This window comes from Pongo pygmaeus, chromosome 17 (assembly GCF_028885625.2).
Source record: "Pongo pygmaeus isolate AG05252 chromosome 17, NHGRI_mPonPyg2-v2.0_pri, whole genome shotgun sequence".
Classification (NCBI taxonomy): domain Eukaryota; kingdom Metazoa; phylum Chordata; class Mammalia; order Primates; family Hominidae; genus Pongo; species Pongo pygmaeus.
Window position 1 is genome coordinate 11,479,883 of NC_072390.2, and position 13,771 is coordinate 11,493,653.

Consider the following 13,771-nt stretch of genomic DNA (forward strand, 5'->3'; position numbering starts at 1 on the left):
GACAGAAGGATTCTGACAAACTCCTTTGTCGTGTGTGCATTCATCTCACAGAGTTGAACCTTACTTTTCATTGAGCAGCTTTGAAACACTCTTTTTGTAGAATCTGCGAGTGGACATTTGTGGCACTTTGAGACTTATGGTGGAAAAGTAAATATGTTCACATAAAAACCAGACAGAAGCATTGTGACAAACTTCTTTGTGATGTGTGCAATTATCTCACAGAATTGAACCTTACTTTTCATTGAGCAGTTTTGTAACACTCTTTATGTAGAATCTGCCAGTGGACATTTGGAGTGCTTTGAGTCCTATTGTGTACATGGAAATATCTTCACATAAAAACTAGACAGAAGCATTCTGACAAACTTCTTGGTGAAGTGTGCATTCATCTCACAGAGTTGAAACTTTCTTTTGATTAAGCAACTTTTAAACACTCTTTTGTAGAATCTGCAAGTGGACATTTCGAGCGCTTTGAGACCAATGGTGGAAAAGGAAATACCTTCACATAAAATCTAGACAGAAGCATTCTGACAAACTACTTTGGATGTGTGCATTCATCTCACAGAGTAGAACTTTAGTTTTCAATGAGCAGTTTTAAAAAACTCTTTTTGTAGAATCTGCAAGTGAACATTTGGAGCACCTTTAGTCCTATGGTCGGAAAGGAAATATCTTCAAATAAAAACTAGACAGAAGGACTCTCACAAACTTCTCTGTGACGGGTGCATTCATCCCACAGAGTTGAACATTTCTTTTGATTGAGCAGCTTTGAAACACGCTTTTTGTAGAATCTGCGAGAGGACATTTGGAGCGTTTTAAAGCCTATTGTGGAAAAGGGAATATCTTCATATAAAAACTAGTCAGAAGAATTCTGACAAACTTCTTCATGATTTGTGAATTCCTCTCACAGAGTTGAACCTTACTTTTCATTGAGCAGCCTTGAAGCACTTTCTTTGTAGAATCTGCAAGTGGACATTTGGAGCGCTTTGAGGCCTATGGTGGAAAAAGAAATATCTTCACATAAAATTAGAGGGAAGTATTCTAACACACTTCTTTGTGATGTGTGCATTCACCTCACAGAGTTGAATGATACTTTTCATTGTGCAGTTTTGAAACACTCCTTTTGTAGTATCTGCAAGTGTACATTTGGAGCACTTTGATGCCAATGGTGGAAAAGGAAATCTTTTCACATTAAAAATATACTGAAGCATGCTCACAAACATCTTTGTGACTTGTGCATTCATCTCACAGAGTTGAACCTTTCCTTTGCTTGAGCAGCTCTGAAACACCGTTTTTGTAGAATCTGCAAGTGGACATTTGGAATGCTTTGAGGCCTATGGTGGAAAAGGTAATATCTTCACATAAATCTAGATTGAAGAATTCCGTCAAACTTCTTTGTGATGTGTGCATTCATCTCACAGAGTTGAACCTTAGTTTTCATTGAGCAGTTTTGAAACACTCTTTTTGTAGAATCTGCAAGTGGACATTTGGAGCTCTTGGAGGCCTGTAGTGGAAAAGGAGATATCTTCACATTAAAACCAGACAAATCATTCTCACAAACTTCTTTGTATTCTGTGCATTCATCTCACAGAGTTGAACCTTGGTTGTCATTGAGCAGTTTTGAAGTCCTCTTTTTATAGAATCTGCAGGTAGACATTTGGAGCGCCTTGAGGCCTGTGGTGTATAACGAAACATCTTCATATAATAACTAGACAAAAGCATTCTGAGAAACTTCTTTGTGATGGGTGCACTCATCTCACGTAGTTGAACCTTTCTTTTGGTGGAGAAGCTTTGAAACACTCTTTTTGTAGAATCTGCAAGTGGACACTTGGAGCGCTTTGAGGCCCATGGTGGGATAAAAAATCTCTTCACATAAAAACCAGCCAGAAGCATTCTGACGAACTTCTTTGTGATGTGTGCATTCGTCTCACAGGGTTGAACCTTTCTTTTGATTGAGCAGCTTTGAAAAACTCTTTTTGTAGAATCTGCAAGTGGACATTTGGTGCACATTTGAGCCTATGGTGGAAAAGGAACTATCTTCACATAATAATTAGACAGAAGCCTATGGGGGAAAAGGGAATATCTTCACTTAAAAAGTATACGGAAACATTCCATCCAACTCCTTTGTAATGTGTGCATTCATCTCACCGAGTAGAACCTTCCTTTCATTGAAGAGTTTTGAAACCCTATTTTTGTAGAATCTACAAGTGGACGTTTGGAGGACTTTGAGGCCTATATTGGAAAAGAAAATTTCTTCACACATAAAATAGACAGAAGCGTTCTGACAAACTTCTTTGGGATGTGTGCATTCATTGCACAGAGTTGAACCTTTCTTTTTATTGAGCAGTTTGAAACACTCTTTCTGTAGAATCTGCAAGTGGACATTTGGAACGCTTTGAAGCCTATGGTTTAAAAGGAAATATCTTCACCTAAAAACCACCCAGAAGCATTCTGACAAAGTTCTTGGTGACGTGTGCATTCATCTCACGGAGTTGAACCTTTCTTTTGATTGAGCAGACTTGAAACACTATTTTTGTAGAATCTGAAAGTGGATATTTGGAGCGCATTTAGGCCTAGGGTGGAAAAGGAAGTATCTTCAAATAACTAGACAGAAGCATTCTGACACACTTCTTTGTGATGTGTGCATTCATCTCACAGAGTTGAACCTTACTTTTCATTGAGCTGTTTTGAAACACTCTTTTTGTTGAATCTTCCAGTGGTCATTTGGAGTGCTTTGAGGCCTATTGTGGAAATGGAAACATCTTCACAAAAAAATTAGACAGAAGCATTCCGACAATCTTCTTGGTTATATGTGCATTCTTCTCACAAAGTTCAACCTTCCTTTTGATTGAGCAGCCCACAAACAATCTTTTTGTAGAATCTGCATGTGGAGTTTTGGAGCACTTTGAGGTCTGTGGTGGAAAATGAAATATCCTCACATGAAAACTAGGCAGAAGAATTCTGACAAACTTCTTTGTGATGTGTACATTCACCTCACAGAGTTGAACCTTAGTTTTCATTGAGCAGTTTTCAAACCCTCTTTTTGTAGAATCTACAAGTGGAGATTTGGAGTGCTTTGATACCTGTGTTGGAAAAGGAAATATATTTACATAAATACTAGACAGAAGCATTCTGACAAGCTTCTTTGAAATGTGTGCTTTCATCTCACAGAGTTGGAGTTGAACCTTACTTTTTATTGAGAAGTTTTGAAACATTTTTTTCATATAATCTGCAAGTAGACATTTGGAGCGCCTTGATGCCAATGGTGGAAAAGGAAATATCTTCATATAATAACTAGACAGAAGAGTAAACTATCGCAAGCACAAAAAACCAAACACCACGTATTCTCACTCACAGGTGAGAATTGAACAATGAGAACACATGGACACAGGAAGGGGAACATCACATTTCGGGGACTGTTGTGGGGTGGGGGGAGGGTGGAGGGATAGCATTGGGAGATATACCTAATGCTAGATGACGAGTTGGTAGGTGTAGCGCACCAGCATGGCACATGTACACATATGTAACTTACCTGCACGTTGGGCACATGTACCATAGAGACTAAAGAATTATAACAATAATAATAGTAATAATAATAAAAGAAGAAGCATTCTGAGAAACTTCTTTGTGATGGGTGCATTCATCTCACAGAGTGGAACATTTCTTTTGGTTGAGCAGCTTTGAATGACTTTTTGGAGAATCTTCAAGTGCACATTTGGAGCGCTTTGTGGCCTATGGTGAAAAAGCAAATATCTTCTCATAAAAACTAGACTGAAGCATTCTGAAAAACTTCTTAGTCATGTATACATTCATCTCAGAGAATTGTACCTTACGTTTCATTGAGCAGTTTTGAAAAACTCTTTCTGTAGTATCTACAAGTGGCCGTTTGGAGCACTTTGAGGCCTATGGTGGAAAAGGAAATATCTTCACACAAAAACCAGACAGAAGCATTCTGACAAACATTTTGTGATGTGTGCATTCATCTCACAGGGTTGGACATTTCTTTTGATTGAGCAGCTTTGAAACACTCTTTTTGTAGGATTTGAAAGTGGACATTTGGAGTGCTTTGTGTCCTATGGTGGAAAAGGAATTATCTTCACATGAAAAATGTACAGAAGCATTCTGACAAACTTCTTTGTGATGTGTGCATTCATCTCACAGAGTTGAACCTTACTTTTCATTGAGCAGTTTTGAAACTCTCTGTAGAATCTACAAGTGGACATTTGGAGCACTCTTAGGTCTATGGTGGAAAAGGAATTACCTTAACATAATAACGAGACAGAAGGATTCTGACAAACTCCTTTGTCGTGTGTGCATTCATCTCACAGAGTTGAACCTTACTTTTCATTGAGCAGCTTTGAAACACTCTTTTTGTAGAATCTGCGAGTGGACATTTGTGGCACTTTGAGACTTATGGTGGAAAAGTAAATATGTTCACATAAAAACCAGACAGAAGCATTGTGACAAACTTCTTTGTGATGTGTGCAATTATCTCACAGAATTGAACCTTACTTTTCATTGAGCAGTTTTGTAACACTCTTTATGTAGAATCTGCCAGTGGACATTTGGAGTGCTTTGAGTCCTATTGTGTACATGGAAATATCTTCACATAAAAACTAGACAGAAGCATTCTGACAAACTTCTTGGTGAAGTGTGCATTCATCTCACAGAGTTGAAACTTTCTTTTGATTAAGCAACTTTTAAACACTCTTTTGTAGAATCTGCAAGTGGACATTTCGAGCGCTTTGAGACCAATGGTGGAAAAGGAAATACCTTCACATAAAATCTAGACAGAAGCATTCTGACAAACTACTTTGGATGTGTGCATTCATCTCACAGAGTAGAACTTTAGTTTTCAATGAGCAGTTTTAAAAAACTCTTTTTGTAGAATCTGCAAGTGAACATTTGGAGCACCTTTAGTCCTATGGTCGGAAAGGAAATATCTTCAAATAAAAACTAGACAGAAGGACTCTCACAAACTTCTCTGTGACGGGTGCATTCATCCCACAGAGTTGAACATTTCTTTTGATTGAGCAGCTTTGAAACACGCTTTTTGTAGAATCTGCGAGAGGACATTTGGAGCGTTTTAAAGCCTATTGTGGAAAAGGGAATATCTTCATATAAAAACTAGTCAGAAGAATTCTGACAAACTTCTTCATGATTTGTGAATTCCTCTCACAGAGTTGAACCTTACTTTTCATTGAGCAGCCTTGAAGCACTTTCTTTGTAGAATCTGCAAGTGGACATTTGGAGCGCTTTGAGGCCTATGGTGGAAAAAGAAATATCTTCACATAAAATTAGAGGGAAGTATTCTAACACACTTCTTTGTGATGTGTGCATTCACCTCACAGAGTTGAATGATACTTTTCATTGTGCAGTTTTGAAACACTCCTTTTGTAGTATCTGCAAGTGTACATTTGGAGCACTTTGATGCCAATGGTGGAAAAGGAAATCTTTTCACATTAAAAATATACTGAAGCATGCTCACAAACATCTTTGTGACTTGTGCATTCATCTCACAGAGTTGAACCTTTCCTTTGCTTGAGCAGCTCTGAAACACCGTTTTTGTAGAATCTGCAAGTGGACATTTGGAATGCTTTGAGGCCTATGGTGGAAAAGGTAATATCTTCACATAAATCTAGATTGAAGAATTCCGTCAAACTTCTTTGTGATGTGTGCATTCATCTCACAGAGTTGAACCTTAGTTTTCATTGAGCAGTTTTGAAACACTCTTTTTGTAGAATCTGCAAGTGGACATTTGGAGCTCTTGGAGGCCTGTAGTGGAAAAGGAGATATCTTCACATTAAAACCAGACAAATCATTCTCACAAACTTCTTTGTATTCTGTGCATTCATCTCACAGAGTTGAACCTTGGTTGTCATTGAGCAGTTTTGAAGTCCTCTTTTTATAGAATCTGCAGGTAGACATTTGGAGCGCCTTGAGGCCTGTGGTGTATAACGAAACATCTTCATATAATAACTAGACAAAAGCATTCTGAGAAACTTCTTTGTGATGGGTGCACTCATCTCACGTAGTTGAACCTTTCTTTTGGTGGAGAAGCTTTGAAACACTCTTTTTGTAGAATCTGCAAGTGGACACTTGGAGCGCTTTGAGGCCCATGGTGGGATAAAAAATCTCTTCACATAAAAACCAGCCAGAAGCATTCTGACGAACTTCTTTGTGATGTGTGCATTCGTCTCACAGGGTTGAACCTTTCTTTTGATTGAGCAGCTTTGAAAAACTCTTTTTGTAGAATCTGCAAGTGGACATTTGGTGCACATTTGAGCCTATGGTGGAAAAGGAACTATCTTCACATAATAATTAGACAGAAGCCTATGGGGGAAAAGGGAATATCTTCACTTAAAAAGTATACGGAAACATTCCATCCAACTCCTTTGTAATGTGTGCATTCATCTCACCGAGTAGAACCTTCCTTTCATTGAAGAGTTTTGAAACCCTATTTTTGTAGAATCTACAAGTGGACGTTTGGAGGACTTTGAGGCCTATATTGGAAAAGAAAATTTCTTCACACATAAAATAGACAGAAGCGTTCTGACAAACTTCTTTGGGATGTGTGCATTCATTGCACAGAGTTGAACCTTTCTTTTTATTGAGCAGTTTGAAACACTCTTTCTGTAGAATCTGCAAGTGGACATTTGGAACGCTTTGAAGCCTATGGTTTAAAAGGAAATATCTTCACCTAAAAACCACCCAGAAGCATTCTGACAAAGTTCTTGGTGACGTGTGCATTCATCTCACGGAGTTGAACCTTTCTTTTGATTGAGCAGACTTGAAACACTATTTTTGTAGAATCTGAAAGTGGATATTTGGAGCGCATTTAGGCCTAGGGTGGAAAAGGAAGTATCTTCAAATAACTAGACAGAAGCATTCTGACACACTTCTTTGTGATGTGTGCATTCATCTCACAGAGTTGAACCTTACTTTTCATTGAGCTGTTTTGAAACACTCTTTTTGTTGAATCTTCCAGTGGTCATTTGGAGTGCTTTGAGGCCTATTGTGGAAATGGAAACATCTCCACAAAAAAATTAGACAGAAGCATTCCGACAATCTTCTTTGTTATATGTGCATTCTTCTCACAAAGTTCAACCTTCCTTTTGATTGAGCAGCCCACAAACACTCTTTTTGTAGAATCTGCATGTGGAGTTTTGGAGCACTTTGTGGTCTGTGGTGGAAAATGAAATATCCTCACATAAAAACTAGGCAGAAGAATTCTGACAAACTTCTTTGTGATGTGTACATTCACCTCACAGAGTTGAAACTTAGTTTTCATTGAACAGTTTTCAAACCCTCTTTTTGTAGAATCTACAAGTGGAGATTTGGAGTGCTTTGATACCTGTGTTGGAAAAGGAAATATATTTACATAAATACTAGACAGAAGCATTCTGACAAGCTTCTTTGAAATGTGTGCTTTCATCTCACAGAGTTGGAGTTGAACCTTACTTTTTATTGAGAAGTTTTGAAACATTTTTTTCATATAATCTGCAAGTAGACATTTGGAGCGCCTTGATGCCAATGGTGGAAAAGGAAATATCTTCATATAATAACTAGACAGAAGAGTAAACTATCGCAAGCACAAAAAACCAAACACCACGTATTCTCACTCACAGGTGAGAATTGAACAATGAGAACACATGGACACAGGAAGGGGAACATCACATTTCGGGGACTGTTGTGGGGTGGGGGGAGGGTGGAGGGATAGCATTGGGAGATATACCTAATGCTAGATGACGAGTTGGGAGGTGTAGCGCACCAGCATGGCACATGTATACATATGTAACTTACCTGCACGTTGGGCACATGTACCATAGAGACTAAAGAATTATAACAATAATAATAGTAATAATAATAAAAGAAGAAGCATTCTGAGAAACTTCTTTGTGATGGGTGCATTCATCTCACAGAGTGGAACATTTCTTTTGGTTGAGCAGCTTTGAATGACTTTTTGGAGAATCTTCAAGTGCACATTTGGAGCGCTTTGTGGCCTATGGTGAAAAAGCAAATATCTTCTCATAAAAACTAGACAGAAGCATTCTGAAAAACTTCTTAGTCATGTATACATTCATCTCACAGAATTGTACCTTACGTTTCATTGAGCAGTTTTGAAAAACTCTTTCTGTAGTATCTACAAGTGGCCGTTTGGAGCACTTTGAGGCCTATGGTGGAAAAGGAAATATCTTCACATAAAAACCAGACAGAAGCATTCTGACAAACATTTTGTGATGTGTGCATTCATCTCACAGGGTTGGACATTTCTTTTGATTGAGCAGCTTTGAAACACTCTTTTTGTAGGATTTGAAAGTGGACATTTGGAGTGCTTTGTGTCCTATGGTGGAAAAGGAATTATCTTCACATGAAAAATGTACAGAAGCATTCTGACAAACTTCTTTGTGATGTGTGCATTCATCTCACAGAGTTGAACCTTACTTTTCTTAGAGCAGTTTTGAAACTCTCTGTAGAATCTACAAGTGGACATTTGGAGCACTCTTAGGTCTATGGTGGAAAAGGAATTACCTTAACATAATAACGAGACAGAAGGATTCTGACAAACTCCTTTGTCGTGTGTGCATTCATCTCACAGAGTTGAACCTTACTTTTCATTGAGCAGCTTTGAAACACTCTTTTTGTAGAATCTGCGAGTGGACATTTGTGGCATTTTGAGACCTGTGGTGGAAAAGTAAATATGTTCACATAAAAACCAGACAGAAGCATTGTGACAAACTTCTTTGTGATGTGTGCAGTTATCTCACAGAATTGAACCTTACTTTTCATTGAGCAGTTTTGTAACACTCTTTATGTAGAATCTGCCAGTGGACATTTGGAGTGCTTTGAGTCCTATTGTGTACATGGAAATATCTTCACATAAAAACTAGACAGAAGCATTCTGACAAACTTCTTGGTGAAGTGTGCATTCATCTCACAGAGTTGAAACTTTCTTTTGATTAAGCAACTTTTAAACACTCTTTTGTAGAATCTGCAAGTGGACATTTCGAGCGCTTTGAGACCAATGGTGGAAAAGGAAATACCTTCACATAAAATCTAGACAGAAGCATTCTGACAAACTACTTTGGATGTGTGCATTCATCTCACAGAGTAGAACTTTAGTTTTCAATGAGCAGTTTTAAAAAACTCTTTTTGTAGAATCTGCAAGTGAACATTTGGAGCACCTCTAGTCCTATGGTGGGAAAGGAAATATCTTCAAATAAAAACTAGACAGAAGGACTCTCACAAACTTCTCTGTGACGGGTGCATTCATCTCACAGAGTTGAACATTTCTTTTGATTGAGCAGCTTTGAAACACGCTTTTTGTAGAATCTGCGAGAGGACATTTGGAGCGTTTTAAAGCCTATTGTGGAAAAGGGAATATCTTCATATAAAAACTAGTCAGAAGAATTCTGACAAACTTCTTCATGATTTGTGAATTCCTCTCACAGAGTTGAACCTTACTTTTCATTGAGCAGCCTTGAAGCACTTTCTTTGTAGAATCTGCAAGTGGACATTTGGAGCGCTTTGAGGCCTATGGTGGAAAAAGAAATATCTTCACATAAAATTAGAGGGAAGTATTCTAACACACTTCTTTGTGATGTGTGCATTCACCTCACAGAGTTGAATGATACTTTTCATTGTGCAGTTTTGAAACACTCCTTTTGTAGTATCTGCAAGTGTACATTTGGAGCACTTTGATGCCAATGGTGGAAAAGGAAATGTTTTCACATTAAAAATATACTGAAGCATGCTCACAAACATCTTTGTGACTTGTGCATTCATCTCACAGAGTTGAACCTTTCCTTTGCTTGAGCAGCTCTGAAACACCGTTTTTGTAGAATCTGCAAGTGGACATTTGGAGTGCTTTGAGGCCTATGGTGGAAAAGGTAATCTCTTCACATAAATCTAGATTGAAGAATTCCGTCAAACTTCTTTGTGATGTGTGCATTCATCTCACAGAGTTGAACCTTAGTTTTCATTGAGCAGTTTTGAAACACTCTTTTTGTAGAATCTGCAAGTGGACATTTGGAGCTCTTGGAGGCCTGTAGTGGGAAAGGAGATATCTTCACATTAAAACCAGACAAATCATTCTCACAAACTTCTTTGTATTCTGTGCATTCATCTCACAGAGTTGAACCTTGGTTGTCATTGAGCAGTTTTGAAATCCTCTTTTTATAGAATCTGCAGGTAGACATTTGGAGCGCCTTGAGGCCTGTGGTGTATAACGAAACATCTTCATATAATAACTAGACAAAAGCATTCTGAGAAACTTCTTTGTGATGGGTGCACTCATCTCACGTAGTTGAACCTTTCTTTTGGTGGAGAAGCTTTGAAACACTCTTTTTGTAGAATCTGTAAGTGGACACTTGGAGCGCTTTGAGGCCCATGGTGGGATAAAAAATCTCTTCACATAAAAACCAGCCAGAAGCATTCTGACGAACTTCTTTGTGATGTGTGCATTCGTCTCACAGGGTTGAACCTTTCTTTTGATTGAGCAGCTTTGAAAAACTCTTTTTGTAGAATCTGCAAGTGGACATTTGGTGCACATTTGAGCCTATGGTGGAAAAGGAACTATCTTCACATAATAATTAGACAGAGGCCTATGGGGGAAAAGGGAATATCTTCACTTAAAAAGTATACGGAAACATTCCATCCAACTCCTTTGTAATGTGTGCATTCATCTCACCGAGTAGAACCTTCCTTTCATTGAAGAGTTTTGAAACCCTATTTTTGTAGAATCTACAAGTGGACGTTTGGAGGACTTTGAGGCCTATATTGGAAAAGAAAATTTCTTCACACAAAAAATAGACAGAAGCGTTCTGACAAACTTCTTTGGGATGTGTGCATTCATTGCACAGAGTTGAACCTTTCTTTTTATTGAGCAGTTTGAAACACTCTTTCTGTAGAATCTGCAAGTGGACATTTGGAACGCTTTGAAGCCTATGGTTTAAAAGGAAATATCTTCACCTAAAAACCACCCAGAAGCATTCTGACAAAGTTCTTGGTGATGTGTGCATTCATCTCACGGAGTTGAACCTTTCTTTTGATTGAGCAGACTTGAAACACTATTTTTGTAGAATCTGAAAGTGGATATTTGGAGCGCATTTAGGCCTAGGGTGGAAAAGGAAGTATCTTCAAATAATAACTAGACAGAAGCATTCTGACACACTTCTTTGTGATGTGTGCATTCATCTCACAGAGTTGAACCTTACTTTTCATTGAGCTGTTTTGAAACACTCTTTTTGTTGAATCTTCCAGTGGTCATTTGGAGTGCTTTGAGGCCTATTGTGGAAATGGAAACATCTTCACAAAAAAATTAGACAGAAGCATTCCGACAATCTTCTTGGTTATATGTGCATTCTTCTCACAAAGTTCAACCTTCCTTTTGATTGAGCAGCCCACAAACACTCTTTTTGTAGAATCTGCATGTGGAGTTTTGGAGCACTTTGAGGTCTGTGGTGGAAAATGAAATATCCTCACATGAAAACTAGGCAGAAGAATTCTGACAAACTTCTTTGTGATGTGTACATTCACCTCACAGAGTTGAACCTTAGTTTTCATTGAGCAGTTTTCAAACCCTCTTTTTGTAGAATCTACAAGTGGAGATTTGGAGTGCTTTGATACCTGTGTTGGAAAAGGAAATATGTTTACATAAATACAAGACAGAAGCATTCTGACAAGCTTCTTTGAAATGTGTGCTTTCATCTCACAGAGTTGGAGTTGAACCTTACTTTTTATTGAGAAGTTTTGAAACATTTTTTTCATATAATCTGCAAGTAGACATTTGGAGCGCCTTGATGCCAATGGTGGAAAAGGAAATATCTTCATATAATAACTAGACAGAAGAGTAAACTATCGCAAGAACAAAAAACCAAACACCACGTATTCTCACTCACAGGTGAGAATTGAACAATGAGAACACATGGACACAGGAAGGGGAACATCACATTTCGGGGACTGTTGTGGGGTGGGGGGAGGGTGGAGGGATAGCATTGGGAGATATACCTAATGCTAGATGACGAGTTGGGAGGTGTAGCGCACCAGCATGTCACATGTACACATATTTAACTTACCTGCACGTTGCGCACATGTACCATAGAGCCTAAAGTATTATAATAATAATAATAATGATAATAATAATAAAAGAAGAAGCATTCTGAGAAACTTCTTTGTGATGGGTGCATTCATCTCACAGAGTGGAACATTTCTTTTGGTTGAGCAGCTTTGAATGACTTTTTGGAGAATCTTCAAGTGCACATTTGGAGCGCTTTGTGGCCTATGGTGAAAAAGCAAATATCTTCTCATAAAAACTAGACAGAAGCATTCTGAAAAACTTCTTATTCATGTATACATTCATCTCAGAGAATTGTACCTTACGTTTCATTGAGCAGTTTTGAAAAACTCTTTCTGTAGTATCTACAAGTGGCCGTTTGGAGCACTTTGAGGCCTATGGTGGAAAAGGAAATATCTTCACACAAAAACCAGACAGAAGCATTCTGACAAACATTTTGTGATGTGTGCATTCATCTCACAGGGTTGGACATTTCTTTTGATTGAGCAACTTTGAAACACTCTTTTTGTAGGATTTGAAAGTGGACATTTGGAGTGCTTTGTGTCCTATGGTGGAAAAGGAATTATCTTCACATGAAAAATGTACAGAAGCATTCTGACAAACTTCTTTGTGATGTGTGCATTCATCTCACAGAGTTGAACCTTACTTTTCATTGAGCAGTTTTGAAACTCTCTGTAGAATCTGCAAGTGGACATTTCGAGCGCTTTGAGACCAATGGTGGAAAAGGAAATACCTTCACATATAATCTAGACAGAAGCATTCTAACAAACTACTTTGGATGTGTGCATTCATCTCACAGAGTAGAACTTTAGTTTTCAATGAGCAGTTTTAAAAAACTCTTTTTGTAGAATCTGCGAGTGGACATTTGTGGCACTTTGAGACCTATGGTGGAAAAGTAAATATGTTCACATAAAAACCAGACAGAAGTATTGTGACAAACTTCTTTGTGATGTGTGCAGTTATCTCACAGAATTGAACCTTACTTTTCATTGAGCAGTTTTGTAACACTCTTTATGTAGAATCTGCCAGTGGACATTTGGAGTGCTTTGAGTCCTATTGTGTACATGGAAATATCTTCACATAAAAACTAGACAGAAGCATTCTGACAAACTTCTTGGTGAAGTGTGCATTCATCTCACAGAGTTGAAACTTTCTTTTGATTAAGCAACTTTTAAACACTCTTTTGTAGAATCTGCAAGTGGACATTTCGAGCGCTTTGAGACCAATGGTGGAAAAGGAAATACCTTCACATAAAATCTAGACAGAAGCATTCTGACAAACTACTTTGGATGTGTGCATTCATCTCACAGAGTAGAACTTTAGTTTTCAATGAGCAGTTTTAAAAAACACTTTTTGTAGAATCTGCAAGTGAACATTTGGAGCACCTTTAGTCCTATGGTGGGAAAGGAAATATCTTCAAATAAAAACTAGACAGAAGGACTCTCACAAACTTCTCTGTGACGGGTGCATTCATCTCACAGAGTTGAACATTTCTTTTGATTGAGCAGCTTTGAAACACGCTTTTTGTAGAATCTGCGAGAGGACATTTGGAGCGTTTTAAAGCCTATTGTGGAAAAGGGAATATCTTCATATAAAAACTAGTCAGAAGAATTCTGACAAACTTCTTCATGATTTGTGAATTCCTCTCACAGAGTTGAACCTTACTTTTCATTGAGCAGCCTTGAAGCACTTTCTTTGTAG